We start from the raw sequence: 16,175 nt of genomic DNA, 5'->3' as shown, positions 1-16,175 counted from the left end.
TGCTGCTAGCATTTCTGTAGAGGTGAGAGAAATGATCATGTTCTTTTCATACATGATTCTGTGGCTTTTCACTAGCCTTTGCTTCCAGGTAATCTTTCATAAGAATTGTGTATGTTAGTTTGTTTTGCATTTTTGAAACAGGGTCTCATTTTGTAGCCCAGACTGGTCTGGAACTTGCTATGTAGACCATATTGGCCTTGAACTTGTGAATCTTCTACTCTCTCCCACATGCTGATAATACAAGCATGCACTACCACACCTGACTACAAAATGGGTTTTGAATTTCATGATTCCTCTCCAAGGATTCCTGGGCTAGGGATGGCAGGAAAAGAGATCACGAAGAGCTTCTTCTGTAGTTTCTAGTATTCCCCCCACCCCCACCAGCTCCCACCAAGAGCTGCTGATGCAGTTAATTTTCTGAGAGGAAAAGAAAATAGGCTCTTTGGGAGGCTGTGACTTCTTCTGGGTGCCCATAATTCTTGCATTTGTTTTGTCCTTTTGCACTTGATCTGGTAATGGCAGAACACCTCAGTTCTCTAGTGTGTCTGAAAACTTGAAGGCAAAAAGAAAAGGAGAGAAAGAAGGAAGGAAGGAAGGAAAAAAGGAAAGAAGAAAGAGAAAGCAAACAAAAGAAAACAAAGAAAGAAGGGCTGGGGGTGAAGTTCAGTGGCAGAGTGCTTGCTTATCATGTGTGAGGTCCTGGGTTCCATCCCCAGCACCAAAAAGGAAAAGGGAAAGATTTCTAGCAGCCAAATGAAAGCATGACCCAGCGAACGCACTGCTGTTATGAACAGCTAGGGCCCCAGCATCTTCCTGAATAAATAGGGCTCTGCCAGTGGGAAATGTGATCTGATTTTTCCTTTTCCTTTGCCATGGAAAAATTCCACTCCCACCACTAGCAAGGCTTTTGGCCACGAGCCAACAAGCAACCAGGCTTTTTTTTTTTTTTTTTTTTCCCTACTTTTCTCCTTCTGTAGAACATAGAGGCTCCTCTGGCTTCCCCTGGCTGCTGCCACTCTGTAGGCTGGGCAAGTTCAGAAGAGGTTTATTTATGCAGCCCTGCGGAGGTTCGCCCTCCTTTCCCTCTTTCTTCTCTGGCTGTGCTGTTGAACAAGCTTCCAGGGCACCTTCCACAAAGGCCAGCAGGGTCTTGCTTATTAGGGTGAATTTTAGGCTTTCCACACCGATTGAGGACTTTTATCTTTAAAATAAGTGTGTGTGTGTGTGTGTGTGTGTGTGTGTGTGTGTGTGTGTGTGTGTGTGTATGCATGTGTGTGCTGCATATTTTAGGGCTGGGTTTTCCCTTTTAAGTACAAAAGCAATGGCAGCTGAGGCACCAAATCTAACTGCTTCTTGTATAAAACAAGCAGAATATTCCCTGTTTAATCTGTCTCCATCTCATAATGAATGTGAGCTTTCTCTATATATCTTTACATACCTATGTGCATGTACATATGCATTCTTATATGTGCATATACTTATATATTTGATTATTTTTTTGTCATAATCTTTTAAAATGTACTATTTGAGCTAGAAAAATAGGGCCTTTCCATCTATATTTTATTCAAACTTTTCCAGTTTATTTATATATGAATATATATATCACATCATGATATATACATACTTGATACCCGTGCACACACCAGTACCAAGGCTTAAACTCAGGCAGGACCTTCAGTATTCTCAGGCTTTTTCACTTATGGTTGATGTTCTACTCCTTGAGCCAGGCCTCCAGTCTGACATTTTGCTGGTTAAATGTAGGTAGATTCTCTCAGACTTATCTGACAAAGATGACTTTGTACCTTGATCCTCAGATACTAGCTTCCTGAGTAGCTAGGATTATAAGTGTCAGCCAGTATAACTTGGCTAAGTACATATTTTAAATCTTCTATTTTATTTCCTATTTATTTATTTAGCTGGTACTGGGATTTGAACTCAAGGCCTCATACTCTCTGGCTTGCTTTGCTGGTGCTCTACTACTTGAGTCAGGCTTTCAGTCTGCTTTATTGCTGGTTATTTTAGAGACGGAGTCTCATAAGCTTTTCTTATCTGGCTGGGTCTGAACAGCTTTACTATTGTGTTGTGTTGTGTTGTGCATACTTGCCATTATACATGCTGGACAAGTGCTCTACCAGTGAGCCCAAAGTGAATTCATATAGAGTTATTGTTTCATTTTGCTTTGTTTTGTTTGAGACAAGGTCATTCTATGTAGCCCAGACTGACTTCAAACTTCTCATGTAATACAGGCTGATCCTCCTGCCATGGCTTCCTGTTTGCATCAAGACCCCGGGATATAAATATTTTTAATATTTACAAAATATCTATGGTATATACATCTTACTGTATTATTCTCTTATATAAATATCCAGTTGGTATCTAGTGTTTTATCTTCTACCACTTTCAAGTAAAATTACATAAAATATTCATGTATCGATGTTGTTAATTATTCATGCTTTTAGTTTAAAAGGGATTTCCCAAAGTAGGATTTCTGGGTTTGTCTGAGGATGTTAGATGTGATCAGAGGGAAAGATTCAGTGCTGTAGCAAAACACATGGCCCTTTGCTGAAAGAGACCTGGAAAAATATCCTTTTCTCTTCTTTCCCCACATGATTATTCTCCTGCTGGAGAATGACAGGGATAATAATACCCTTTGTAATTTAGCAAGGAATAAGAATTACCAGTTTGCTGGATTATTAGAGGACACATGAGAAGCCCAAATTAAACAACCACATATTCCTCTTGTGAGTCTTTGTGGCTTTTTTTTCTTTCATGAAAAGGCAGATAATAAGATAGAACAGGCAAAAAAAGATGGTTAGTGTATTGCTGGGCTTTAATAGGCAAGTAATTTAATGACAGCACCTGCAAAACTGTAGGCTTATGCTTTGTTTAGGGTTTGAATATCTCTTCTCTCTGCAGACTAGAAGAAAGGAGGAGCCATGTGAATGAGTTGAGATCATATCCTACATTCTTTTTCATTATTAATTTTGAGGTTTTTTTTTTCCTGCCCCAGAAATTTAACAAAGCTCAAGGTTGGAAGGGACCTGAGGTCATGCGATCTTTTCTTCCCTTTGTGTCTGTCTGCTTTCATCTTGTTCCTACTTTCCACATCCTTCCTTAACAAAGAGAGAAGTTGTTTCATTTTATCCTTTCCATCAGAAGTGCATGAACAGAATTCTTCCTATGTGCTAGACACCAAGATCACCTCTGGGGACAAAGAGGAAAGACAGAAATTCTGGCTTCAAAAAACTTGCAAGTGAAGGGAGAAAAAAGAATAAACAGACTTAAATCTATAAGGGAATGACAGGAAGGTGTGCAGGTCCTTGGTCAGCACAGGACATGAGGAAGAGGCACAAGAGAAAAGAAAGCTCTGAATCTCTGAGAAGAAGTGGGAAGATGAAACTGACTTTAAGGTTGAATAGAGTCGGGCACCAGTGTCTCGCTCCTGTAATCCAAGCTACTCAAGAGGCTGAGATCTGAGGATCACAGTTTGAAGGTAGCCTGAAAAAGAAAGTCCATGAAACTCTTATTTCCAATAAACTACTATGAAAAAGATGGAAGTGGCACTTTGGCTCAAAGTGGCAGAGTACTAACCTTGAGCATAAGAAGATCAGGGACTCTCCCACGGTATAACCCCTGCTTTCACTGTATTTGATGTTGGTATAATTTGTGGAGGGGAAGGGAAAAAATATCGTTTAAATAAGGACACAGGTGGACCCATTGCAATAATGAGATGTACAAGTGGTTATGGCGAAAAATGAACTTTACAACTTTGGCGGGGGGGGGGGGCGATGAGAAGAGATGGGAAGGGGAAATAAAAGAGGAGGCAACAATGCTTGATAAGAAATGTACTCATTGGGGCTGGGAAGGTGGCTCAGTGGTAGAGCGCTTGCCTTGCATGCATGAGGCCCTGGGTTCAATTCCTCAGCACCACATAAGCAAAAAGAAAAAAGCCAGAAGTGGCGCTGTGGCTCAAGTGGTAGAGTGCTAGCCTTGAGCTGAAGAGCTGAGGGACAGCGCCCAGGCCCTGAGTTCAGGCCCCACGACTGGACCCAAAAAAAAAAAAAAAAAAAAAAAAAAAAAGAAATGTACTCATTATCTTGCCCATGTAATTGTAACCCCTCTGTACGGTATTTTCACAATAAAAAAAAAAAAAAAAGATCAGGGACAGAGCCCAGGCCCAAAGATGAAGCCCCAGAACTGGCAGGGATTGAGGGAAGGGGAAGATTGAATAGAGTTTTAAGATAGGTGTAATGGTGCACACCTGTAATCCTAGCACTTGGGTGGCTGAGACAGGAGGTTTTCAAGTTCGAAAGCAGCCAGAGCAACATCATGAGACCTTGTTTATTTGTTTAAGACTATTTCAGCCAGGTGCCAGTGACTCATTTTGTAATCCTAGCTACTCAGGAGGCTGAGATTTGGGGATCATGGTTAAATCCAGCCCAGGCAGTAAAGTCCGTGAGACTCTTATATTCAAATTCAGAAGTGGAGCTATGGTTCAAATGGTAGAACAGTAGCCTTGAGCACAAAAGCTCAGGGAGAGTGCCCCTGAGTTCATGTCCTAGGATTGGTTGGCACACACACACACACACACACACACACACACACACACACACACACACAGTAAAGTCTGTGAGACTCTTATATCCAGATGCCAAAAATTCAGAAGTGGAGCTATAGCTCAAGTGGTAGAACAGAGTAGCCTTGAGCACAAAAGCTCAGGAAGAGTGCCCTGAGTTCATGTCCTAGGATTGGTTGGCACACACACACACACACACACACATACACACACACATGTGCACACATACATAAGGCTATGGGCTCTTTGCTAAGAAGTCTGGGTTTTATCCTAAGGAAGATGGGAATGGATAAATGTGACAAGATTAGACATATGTTTCATATAGGTCATTCCAGGATCAGTGCAGAAGAAAAAATCCAAGTAAGACTGTGAGGAAAACAGATGAGACACTTGGGAGCTGATAAGAAATGATGGCAGTGGCATCATGCACAGAGCTTTAGACAGTAGACAGGATTCTTGGAAGTCTTCAGTCATGGAAGGATAGGAAGTGGGAAGAACCCTGGCTAGTTTCTGGCTTTGTCAACTAATTAGTCCCACCCACTTAACTATGGAATACTATACAAGAAGCTGTTTAAGAAGGAATGTTTTTAGCTCCTTTTTAGACATACTGAGTTTGGATTACCTCGGGTATTTCCAAGTAAGCTATGGGTTGTGAATCTCAGAAACTTAATGTGGATTAGAAACATAAAACTAGACTTCATCAATACCTGATAACAGGATCAGTTAGACCACAGGGACTCTGACCTAGTCAATGGCTTAATCTATTGATGGGATTCAAGATTTGAATAGACTGCTGGAAGGTGATAGAGCTGTGGAGGATGGGGCCAGTTGGAAGAAGAGAGTTACTTGAAGTGTGCCAGTGAAGGGTATGTCTTGACCCTGACCTCTTCCTCTTCCTCTCTCTGCTTCCTGGCCACCATGAGGTTGAGAAATCACATGTGTCCATGACTACAAGGTCCTGTTTTTGTCTCAGCCCCAAGCTATGGATCTAGTTGAGCGTAGACAGAAATTTGAAACTGTGAGCCCAGATAAATCTTTCTCCCTTTCAATTGTTTCTCTCTGGTATTTATCATAGCCATGAAAAGTCTAGAGCAGAAAACCAGTGCCAGAGAGGTGGATCATTGCTTTTAATTCCAGGTTGTGTGCTTTAGAAGCCTATAGAACTTGTTTGTGGGAAGAAATTGGAAAAGTTTTGAGAAGTAGGCTACAGTGAGCCCAGAATGCTGTAAGCAGAGGCTGATCAGTGATTCTGGTGAGGCTCCCCAGAATGCCAGTAGGAATGTGAACAGAAAAGACGGTGCTTGTGAGGTTTCAGATGGAAGAGAGGACTCCATTGGGAGTAGAGCCATTCACATCACAAAGAACATGCCTATATTTTGTCTATGTCATAGGGCTCTGTGGGTGGCTGAGCTTAAAAGTGACAGACTAATTAATCTTTTCGAAGACATTTCAGGCAGCACATCCTTTAGGCTGTAGCATTAAGTATTATTCTCTGATTTTAACCAAGTTTATACTGAAAACCCAGATCAAAAAGTAGGGCATAAAGATTCAAAAAGCCTTGCAGTTTGGCCAGAGAAAGAACATGTTTAAAGTTGTGGGTAAGAAGGATCTAGTGTTTGAAAGCTTGGTACCATTAAAAAGCAGCCAGCTGGGCAGGGTGGTTCAAACCTGTAATCACAGCATTTAGGAAGCTAAGATAGGACAGAGTTTGAGGCCAGAATTGGCTATCAAACAGGTACTCCAATCTCAAAAACAAATAAACAAAACCCTAGCCTTTGTGAGCAAACAGATGGCAGCAAGATAGTGTCCTGGTTATAGTGTTTAGGGAGGTATGAACCAAAATGTGGAAATCACAATAGAGCAGATAGTGTATGGCGGACCTCTTAGAGATGTAATGCTTATGGTGAAGGAGAAAATTGTGGCATTGTTAACCAAGAGCATTCTGGGAACTGTAATGACTGGAAATCCTAGAGGACAGCAGGGATTGAATCACAGAACTGTGAACAGGGCTAGCTTGGGTGGAAGCTGCTCAGGCAGTCCCTATAGAGGTAAGTGGTGGATATGGTAGAAGATCCTAAAATATTGCCAGAAAAGAGCTAAAGATCTTAGTGCTCAAGAAAAACGAGGAGTTACCAAGAACCCTGCAGAACAAATGAAGTAATCATCCAAAATGCATTCAAGGAACTACGAAGATCTGTCTCAAAATGAGTGATCACTATTCATAGCCAGAAAAAGGACTGCAGCTCAGATAGAAAACCCTTCTTGTTCAGGGGTGTCATAACCACAATTTGTAAAAGGCATAAATAATGGTTAGTGAAATCATGTGTGAGGTATTTAAATTGTAGCTTTTTCCTTTTATTACATCTGTGGTGATGACATTAGAAATAAAAAATTAATGAATTTTTAACTTTAAACAAAGGTGACAGAGTTTAAAAAAAAAATCAGTCTTTCCAGGTATGATGGCACATGACTGCAATCTCAGCACTCAGGAGGCTGAGGTAAGAGCAAAGTAAGTTAGAGACCAGCCTGGGCTACATAACAAGTCTATGTCTAAAACAAACAAACGAAAAAAAGAATTCAAAATAAAAACAAATTATTTATAATATTCTCCAATTATAACTTTTACAAATACTTAAGCTAGTGATGAAATTTCTAGATATCACATGGATATATCATATATACTGCTAAAATAAAATATGATAATTCTCTCTAGCCATAAAAGAAATGCAAATCAAAACAACATTGAGATACCACCTCACCCCAGTTAGAATGGCTATAATCAAGAATCTGATAACAACAGGTGCTGGAGGGGATGCAGCCAGAAGGGAACCTTACTGCATTGTTGGTGGGAGTGTAAACTTGTTCAGCCACTTTGGAAAGCAATATGGAGGTTCCTCAAAAGACTCCACATAGAGCTCCCCTATGACCCAGCAATCCCACTTTTGGGCATTTACCCAAATGATCACAAACAAGATCACATTAAAGCTACCAGCAAGACTATGTTTATTGCAGCATTATTTACCATAGTTAAGATATGGAACCAACCCAGATGCCCCTCAGTAGATGAATGGATCAAGAAAATGTGGTATGTATGCACAATGGAATTCTATGCCTCCATCAGAAAGAATGACATTGCCCCATTTGTTAAGAAATGGAAAGACTTGGAAAAAAATTATATTAAGTGAAGTAAGCCAGGCCCAAAGAAACATAGGTCCCATGGTTTCCCTTATTTGCAATAACTAGTATATGTCTGAGTCAAGCAGAAAAGGTCAGATAAGTTGATGTTAGGCAAATGAACCCTAAGATATGTATTCAAATGTTTTTTTGTGTTTTTTTCCTTTCATGCAATTGTTTCTATCATATTCATAAGATGATTTCTTTGTTGCTTTGTGTGTCCCTCCCCCACAGTATAACCCATACTTTCACTGTATTTGATGTTGGTATAATTTGTGGAGGGGAAGGGAAAAAAACAAATCATTTAAATAGGGATACAGGTGGACCCATTGCAACAATGAGACGTACAAGTCATGTCAAAAAACGAACTTAACAACTTTGGTGGGGGTGGGGGGAGCATTGCGTGGAGGGAGGGGAGGAGTATAGAAGGGATGGGAAGGGGAAACAAGTTGGAGGCAACAATGCTTGATAAGAAATGTACTGGTTATCTTGCCCATGTAATTGTAACTCCTCTGTACAGTATTCTCACAATAAAAAATAAAAAATAAAAAATATGATAATATACTTATGTATTATATAATCGGATATATTAATTTATTTATTAATATAATGTAATTATATGTTAAATATATATTACATCTAAAATTATTTTAGCAGAATAGGGACAAAATTATGTAAAGATTGCATGCATATCCAGAGAGTTTTGGAATGAGTAGGCATAGAGAATGTTTCCTAGTTATGTGTCCCTCCCGGAGAAAGTTTCTTTATCTCTTAGCTCAGTTTCCTCATTTGTGTACTTTATCATTAAAAAAGTATTTAAGGTGGGTGCCATTGACTCATGCCTATAATCCTAGCTGCTCAAGAAGCTGAGATCTGAGAATTCATGGTTTGAAGCTAGCTGTGAAAGGAAAGTCCATGAAACTCTCATCTCCATTAACCACCAAGAGATAGAGTGCCAGTGTTGAGTAAAGCTAAGGAACAGTGCCCAGGCACTGAGTTCAAGCTCCAATACCATCATACTCACACACACACACATTTAATAGTAGTTAAGATTATGTAGGTAAAAGAACCCGGAAACCTGAAACAGGGAAGGCACTCCACAAATGTTACTTCTTTCCTCCCTATAAAGATGTTGCAATGCTCAATAGGACATGTACTCATTACCTTACTCATATAACTGTAACCCCTCCATACAGTATCTTTACAAAAAAAAAAAAAAAAAAAAAGATGTTGGGGCTGGGAAGGTGGCTCAGTGGTAGAGTGCTTGCCTCGCATGTATGAGGCCCTGGGTTCTCAGCACTACGTAAGCATAAGCAGAAAAAGCCAGAAGTGGCGCTGTGGCTCTAGTGGTAGAGCGCTAGCCTTGAGCTGAAGAGCTGAAGGACAGCGCCCAGGCCCAGAGTTCAGGCCCCACGACCTACCAAAAAAAAAAGATGTTGCAAAAAGTTACAGATTGCCCGGGCGCTGGTGGCTCACGCCTGTAATCCTAGCTACTCAGGAGGCTGAGATCTGAGGATCGAGGTTCAAAGCCAGCCCTGGCAGGAAAGACCGTGAGACTCCTATCTCGAATAAACCACCAGAAAATCGGAAGTGGCGCTGTAGCTCAAGTGGTAGAGCGCTCACCTTGAGCTGAAGAGCTGAGGGACAGCGCCCAGGCCCAGAGTTCAAGCCCCACGGCCGACCAAAAAAAAAAAAAAAGTTACAGATTCATTCCTCCAAATGTTGTTTTTGGCTTCTATATGTCAGTCTCTTTCAGGACCTGGGGACAAGCCAGGTTCCTAGGACATAGAAAAGAGTGGGTATTTATCACTAGACTGCCTTGCTGGAAAAAATTTCCTTGCTGTATATGCATTGAAAACTCAATAGTGTGTTTTGTGACCTGCAAAACACAGAAAATAATAGCACCTTGAAGAATCTGTGTGCTAAATTGCAACAGAGCCACATCCGGCTTGGAGGTAGCACTCAGTAAATGCTGTCTAGGAAGGTAATTTTCATGGAGCTTAGAGTCTAACATGGGGAGAAGAGGATGAGACTGCATTTTAGAGATAAAGAAACAGGTTCAGAAAGGTTAAGGAAAATTCCTATGTCAAATAGATAGTAAGAGTAGAGGTGAGACTTTGTGCTCTTTCTTACTCAATGCCAAGGTCACTAGTTCTGACAGGTTGAGCATGCTAGTTCATAGCATTTCTTAAGAACTAAATTCTATTGGTGAGAACTGGAGTTTTTTCTTTCCCTTTGTCTCCCTCCCTCCCTCTCTCTCTCTCTCCCTCCCTCCCTCCCTTACCTTCTCTCTCTCCCCCCCTCCCCACCTTCATTTTTAGGTTGTTACTAGAAATTGAGCTTAGAGTCTCCTGCTTTCTAGGCAAGAGCTTTACTAGTTCTCTACTTTTAGTTTGTTTTTCAGATAGGATCTTGATCTTTTGCCCAGGCTGGCTTTGGACTTCAGTTGATTCTCCTACCTTTGTTTCCAGAATAGTTGGTATTAAAGGAGTATATGATCAAGTCTGGCAAGATAGAGGTTTCCTTTTTTTTTGAATTTTCATTTGAGGAATTAGGAATAAGTCTTCAACATGGTTTTGCAAGTCCCCAGGTTGCTTCATTATCTCAAGGGCATATACTACAAACTTTTGTTTCTTCCCATTTGGGGAAAACAGAGCATCATCAGTCAAACCATCAGTCAAATCATCTGGAAGCAAGTGAGAATTAGTTCCAGGACACACAAAATGCACATCGAGGTGGTGTTGGCCTTAGATTCAACATAATACAAGCTGGCCTTAGTTTGTTTGAAAGTTTGATGTTCTAGTCACTTGTCTGAGTGATGAGGCTATGAAGTCACATTCAAGTCTGTTTCTTCATAGTAGATTTCCACACATGAAACAGGAAACCAGAGCTTAACCCTATGAAAGCATGAGATGGAAAACCAGCTTTAGGTTTAACTTAGTGTGGTGGGCAGTGTGGGTGGAGGGGAGAAGGAAGACCTTGATGAATGAGTCAGCTTATAGTAGCTAGAGAAAAGGAAGTGGAGGGAGTATTTGGGGACTGAAAACAGATCTGGAGAGATATAAAGGTCAGAGGACTAGAGGGAAGAGCTGGGACACTACTAGGAAGGAATTCCCTACTGAAATAAGAGAGTGGACCTCCAAGTAGGACCTCCTTATTCCCTCCCCAGCCTACAATGGTGCCTGCCTAATCCTTTGTGATTACTTTTGGGCTAATTGAATGGTAAATTCCTGGATTTTCCCTTAGTGATCTGACTTTACTGGCCTGTGTACTAGTTGGCTTTGTTACTGTAATGAAATTCCTGATGCAGGTTACTTAGGAAAGAAAGAGAGGTTTATTTTGGCTCACAGTTCTGGAGGTTCATTAGTTTGATAGTCTAATGAGCATATTGTGAAGGAAGTGTGAGTTGGACCTGTGGGAGCACATGCTCACACCTGGAGCCAGGAAGTGGGGAAGGGAGAAGGGAGAGAGAGAGACAGAGATAGAGACAGAGAGACAGAGACAGAGACAGACAGAGAGAGAGACAGCGAGAGACAGAGAGAGAGACAGAGACGGAGGGAGTCAGTCTAAGTACTCATCCCTTTTGAGTACATAGTCCAAAGACAATGACTTAAGAACCACTAGAAGCCGCTACCTCCCCAAACACACAGTGAATCCCATACTATTATTCTGGGAGAAGGCTTCATGTATGGTAGATCTTTGTAAAATATTAATTTGATTGAACTCATCTGTAGTTTTGTCTTAAGTCAGATGCTATTATTCTCTGAAAATGTTTTAAGTGGAAATACGGTGGATCTTTGCTTCATTGTGAAAGGAGGTGAATGTAAATTGCTTATTTTAAAATAAGCAAAAACTCTACAAATAAGCCACATCTGTAGCCCCATGGAAATGGTTTTCAAAGAGACATACTATACAAAAATTTTTAAAAGGGCTTATGGCAATCAGCTTCTAGATTTTATTTGTGTATCTGTTTATTTATTTATTTGGTACTAGACATGAACTCAGGGGAAGGATACTATCTCTTAGCTTTTGTTTTTTTTTGTTTTTGTTTTGTTCAAGGCTGGTATCCTACCACTGAGCAATAGCTCTATTTTGGTGGTCAGCTGTAGATAAGAATCTCATGAACATTGCTGTCCAGACTGGCTTTGAACCACAATCCTCAGATTTCAGCCTTCCGATTGCTAGGATCATAGTTGTGAGCCATCAGTGCCCAGGCTCAGCTCCCAGATCGTAACTTCCAGGTGTAATTCTACTAGAAAGGAGTTATTAGAAGAAATGGTGGTTGTTCTTCCTTCTTGCATGGAGTAAAGATATCACCAGGGCTCCAAGGAGATTATGCAAATTTCTAGTTAGGTGAAACTTCTAATCCAAGCAATAAGCATTTCAAAATAGACTTTGTGTTTTTGCTGAGGGGTGGCATCCAGGCTGTGTTGGCTACTGTTAGGATAGTCTGAATTCAGTTACTTTGTAGAGCGGAGTAGATGCAAGATGGCAATTTTTATCCAATACCATCAGCCTTTTTATCACTTGTCTATGGCCAATGAAACTCTCAGTTTTGATGCTCTTGTGATGGAAAAGAAACGAGAGAGAAAGGAGTTGGTTGAAAATATTAAAGAGAATAACACTATTTTATTTAGTAAATTCTCATCTCTCTGAATTCAGAAGCAAGATGGTTGTCATGGGAGTTTGTTTAACATGTATGTGGAGAGCTCAAGAGATGATTTCCTTGAAGACAAGCAATCTCAGGATGCTTCCACTTAGAAGGATCCTGAGATCTTGACTACAACAAATATAACCAGAATTCTCTTTAGCTAGTGTTTTGGGCTGCCTACTTCATTCAAGACTTTAACTTCCTTCTCTTTCATTAAAAAGCTTCCTGGCAGAGGGTTTTTTTTTTTTTTATCACTTCTACTTTAGACTCCTTGTATTTGATGTTTAAGTCAATGAAAGCAAAGATTTCTGGGCTGTTAGAGCGCTGGCATGCGGCAGATGCTCAATACTATTAAGTCAATGAATGAGGCAGACAGAAGTGAGACTTTTTAGACTGCAGGCATGAAGTAACTCACTATGTAAATCAGTTCTTCTTCCATTAGCCAATAATTTCTCTTTTTTTGAATAAGTCAGTTTCAGTTGCGAGTTTCTCTTCTTTGTGGTTAAAACATCTTGAAATAGGCTCAAAAACTAATCTTAGTTATAGAAAAAATTAACTGGGCGTACGTGGTGGAGCGCTTGCCTAGCATGCTCAAGGCTCTGGGTTCAAATTTGAGAACCACAAAGAAAAAGTTGCAATATTTAATACATCTTAGTTGAAAGATTGAGATTCCTTTTTCTGACATTTTATGTAATTGAAATTTAAAGTTGAAGGGGCTGGGTAGGTGGCTCAGTGGTAAAGCGCTTGCCTTGCATGCTTGAGGCCCTGGGTTCGATTCCTTAGCACCACATAAGAAATAATCCGGAAGTGGTGCTGTAGCTCAAGTGGTAGAGCACTAGCCTTGAGCTGAAGAGCTGAGGGACAGCGCCTAGGCCCAGAGTTCAGGCCCCACGACGGGACCCAAAAAAAAAAGAAATTTAAATTTTGCATTGTGTGAAAAACCCATAAGTAATGAATCATACTAATGTTAAATAAAAATGATAGGAGGCCATTTTCTTGAACTGATCCAAAATAGAATCACTCATGCTAAAATTTCATGTCATCAAGCCAAAACTAAATTTTTTATCCAATCATCTGAGGAATAAGAATTAGTCAACTTTTCCAACCAGTCTGGTTTCTATCAGTCTAATAAGAGTCCACAGCTTTGATCCTTACACAAAGAAACTACACTGAATCTCATGTTAAGAAATTTGTTCCCCTCTGTACAATATTTTCACATAAAAAAAAGAAAAAAAAGAAATTTGTTGTTTTTATATAGTTTTCTATAGTTCTCCCTATTCCTACCTCACTAAGAAAGTGACTTTAAGCCGGATGTGATGGTACATCCCTCTAACTCCAGCATTCTCTTTCTTAATTTATTTTTAATTGATTTAATTTATTTTTTGTTGGTTGTGGGGCTTGAATTCTGGGCCTGGGTGCTGTCCCTTGGCTCTTTAGTTTAAGGCTAGTGCTCTACCATAGCACCACTTCTGGTTTTCTGGTGGTTTACTGGAGATAAGAATCTCATGGACTTTCCTGTCCAGGCTGGCTTTGAACCAAGATCCTCAGATCTCAGCCTTCTGAGTAGCTAGGATTACAGGTGTGAGCTACCAGCGCCTGGCTATAACTTAAGCATTTTTGAAGAGAAGGCAAGAAGAGGGTCTCAAGTTTGAGACTAGTCCAAGCTGTATAGAGAGACTCAGTATCAATGACATGCCAACACCATCACCACCAAAGAAGAAAAAACGGACCACAAAATGCATCCTGTATCATGCTTTTTGAGGCTTCACCATGAATCATCTAAGCCCCCAGGGACTCCTATAGTTTAAAATGAGGTCTAGTATTGGCATATTCTTTATTAGTGTTATTATTTTATGAAGAGAATTATAAAAAATGTCATGCCCACCTATTAGCCTTTTAAAGGTGTACAAAAGAGCATTCTAGTGCTCCTTGATTAAACAGTAGAAAATGCACTGCTGTGCTAATCTCCAGGAGGACTCTCCATTATCCAAGGGATGGACGAGTCACACAAAATGTTTAGCACAAAGAAGAGAAGCTTTGGTGGTGCAAGATGGCTGATTTAAAATGTATGAAGACTTGATGTGAAAAATCACCCTGACAACACAAACTGGTGGTGGAATACATTTGTCTGACATGCCACAATTCTTCTAAGAATGTGTTATAGGGCCAGGCTTGGGACCATGCCTGTCATCCTAGCTACAAGAGAAGCATAAATAGGAGAATCACAGTACAAGCTGGCAGGGGCAACAGGTGAATATATTTGAAAAATAACTATAGCAAGGGTTGGAGGAATGGCTCAGGTGGTAGAGCCCTAGCCAATGAGTAAAAGTGTCAGGTACTGAGTTCAAGTCCTGGTCTTGAACCAAAACAGAGTAACTATAGCAAAAATTGCTGAGGTTGTGACCTAAGTGGTAGAGTGACTGCCTAACAAGTGTACAGGTCTTGAGTTCAAACTTCAGTCCTGCCAAAGTACACACACACACACACACACACACACACACACACACACACACACACACACACACACACACACACACACACACACACACTGAAAGAACATGCTTCAGAGCCACAAAGCACCTTGAGCTCTGTGATGGTTTAAGGACCGATAACTGTTTACTACTTGGCTTACCGTGTGCCAAGCAGTATTCCAAGCCTTTACATATATTAATTTATTTAAGCTCCCAATACTACTGTGACCTAGGGACTGTACTAGCCTGATTTTAAGGTAGAAACTATGAATCACAGATGAAAGAATTGCTGCAATCACAGGCACACCTACTAAGTAGAGCAGAGAGTGTACCTCTTGATCTGTCTCTAGAGCCCATTCTTTAATTTTCATATGATATCTACTTTCTATTCTTACAATTGATTGAGTGAAAGACAAAAGTTTTATACAATCTGAAAAGAAACCAGAGTATCAGAATTTGTTTAGAAACCCTTGTTTAATTGGTGTATATTTTCCATCTTTTCTTCCTCTCACCTTCCTTCCCCTTCTCCCACCTGTCCTTTGGGGTTTCATTCGGACAGGTTCCATTCATGCATACAATCTACTCCAGCTAACTTACCTGCTCTCTTTCTCTTATTCCCTTCCCCTCTTAAGACAATTTAACAGTTTTGGGTTTATTTTCATATATGTATATAAATACTTTGACCCTATTCACCCCGTCTTCACTCTGTTCCTTCACCCTCCCTTTCTAGCCGATACTTGCCCCCCAACAGAGCTTGTTTTATTTTCCTGTCAGTCATTTTTAGTGTAAGCTAATTGCACAAAGTTTTTACCATATTATTTTACACGCATGTATTATATTTGAAGCAGAATACCTCCTCGATCGCTCTTTCTTTCCCTAACCTGTTGTTTGCTTTACCCTCTTTTGTATGAAGCTAATCTCTTCTGCCTAGCTCTTCAAACACATACTGTGTTTGATGGAATGGGGTCTTAGGAGATGCTAGAATGGAAAATAAAGCTAGTTAAACTACCTTGTTGAAGGTTTCTCCTCTAACATTTGTCTTCTGGATCCTTTGTGAAACACCCCCTCCCCTCACTTTGAAATTACACTTCCTTTTCTACTTTTTCTGTTTTTCCAGGAAAGACTTATTCATGGAGATCTCTCAGGCAAGTGAGGGACTTGAATTGGCTGTGACTCTGGGAACCAAGCAAAGGCCACTGTGGTACAGTAGGCTGTGGTGAGCAGGCCAGCTGGTTCACATCTCTGGATTGATTGTATTGCCTTTTGTCATAGGATGAAGAACAAAGCTGAGCTAACATAATGG

The sequence above is a fragment of the Dipodomys merriami genome, unplaced genomic scaffold (genome assembly GCF_024711535.1).
Source record: "Dipodomys merriami isolate MVZ:Mamm:240054 unplaced genomic scaffold, mDipMer1.0.p SCAF_172, whole genome shotgun sequence".
In the NCBI taxonomy this organism is placed as follows: Eukaryota; Metazoa; Chordata; class Mammalia; order Rodentia; family Heteromyidae; genus Dipodomys; species Dipodomys merriami.
This window is presented reverse-complemented; position numbering follows the sequence as displayed.